The sequence below is a fragment of the Zingiber officinale genome, chromosome 6B (assembly GCF_018446385.1).
Source record: "Zingiber officinale cultivar Zhangliang chromosome 6B, Zo_v1.1, whole genome shotgun sequence".
Taxonomy (NCBI): Eukaryota; Viridiplantae; Streptophyta; class Magnoliopsida; order Zingiberales; family Zingiberaceae; genus Zingiber; species Zingiber officinale.
The window spans coordinates 107,755,800-107,757,419 of NC_055996.1; positions in this window are offsets into that span (position 1 = coordinate 107,755,800).

The window sequence follows — 1,620 nt, forward strand, 5'->3', positions numbered from 1 at the left end:
AATTAAGCCATGTCCTCACCCACACTTTGGGCTCGTACAACTTCTTCTCCCCTCCCTCAACTGCCTCCACCGTCAAGTGATGCAGAGTTCCAGCGACAACTTGCTCCCTCGCCTTCACAACACGCGCAAACTCCAGAAGCGCATTCTGCACATCGACAGATCGAAAAACATTGGTCTGGAGAAAAAGCCCCAATTTTGGGAGAGAAAGAAAACAGTAATTAGGAGGAGTGCAAGACCTGTTTCTTGTTGTGCTCGTCGACGGCAAAGCGAGCGAGCTCCTGGATCTCGGTGTTGTTCTCTCTTCCTTTGGATTCCCTCACGTTGCCGACCAACCGTGCCATGGTGGTCGTGGGAGTCCTCTCGCTGTTCGGAGCTCGTCGGCCCCTACCTGAGCCGGGAAGAGCGAAGACAAGAAGGAGGAGGAGGAAGAGAGGATCAAACGAGGAGGCAGAACGGAACGATTTATGCTGCGATTTTGCTTAGGACCGAAGCAGGTGGTTTTGATCCTGCTCGGGAGAGGAAGGGACGTCGATCCAGTAAGGGGAAGAAGGAAGGGGCGTTGATCCAGGAAGGGGAAGAGGGAGATGAGGCTGAGAGAGATGGTCGGAGGTTTAGGTTTAGGTTTAGGCTGAGAGAAGGGGTGCGATATTGGTTTAGGTTTGGAGGGAACTTTGTGAAGTATTGTAAATTTTGGCTGGTGGAAAAATTAAATTATTTTTTTTGGTTCATTAACACCGAGTTTTAAAAACCGCTGTTAAAACCGATGTCTATTAACAAAAAAAAGGCACTCATAGACATCGATTAAAAAACTGATGTCTATGAGCGAAAATCTGTGCTCATAGATACAGGTTTTTGGAAAAACCGGTGTAAAATACTCAAAGACATCAGTTTTTGCTTAAAACCGTTGTTGTTCCACCGATGTCTATGAGGATTTTTCTTATAGTGTTCCTTTTGTGGGAGGACGAGATTTGGATGATTCCTGACCTTCTTGGAGGGATTTTTCGACGATCTAAGGGTAGATCTTCAACGAATCGACTCCGAGGACGAGGATTGGCTCCGAAGATCATTTTTCATCGTAGATAAGCTTTTCTTCCCTTTCTCTTCTTGGATTTTGGGATCAAGATGCTTGTATTCTTCTTGTCTTTGGGTTTCTTTTCTTGTTCTATGGATTAGATCTCTTTATTCTAGGATGGAGGGAGTAATTGTAATATGATTTGATGTAAACTCTTGTGGATTTACCAATTTTCTATTTCTATGATGTTGTTTTGTTTGTATCTATTTGATCTTGTGTGAATTGTTGTGATTGGACTTAATTGCCATACTTGATTGAATGTTTGAGTGTCTTGTGGATCTTGTAGAGGTAATTCCTCATTCGATTTTTCGAGGATGTACATGACAGACAAGCCCGTGTAAGGACGATTGAGGGATAATCTTGAAGGGGAAATAAGGTCATTCAAGGGGATAAGATAGATTGTATGCATTAATCTTTTATATCTTGATATGGTTGAGAAGCAATGAATTTCTATGTTGATTATCCGAGGGATGCACGTGACAGGCAAGCCCGTGTAAGGACATCATAGGATTCATTCCTAATTGATCACATTAGATATAGATTTTAAT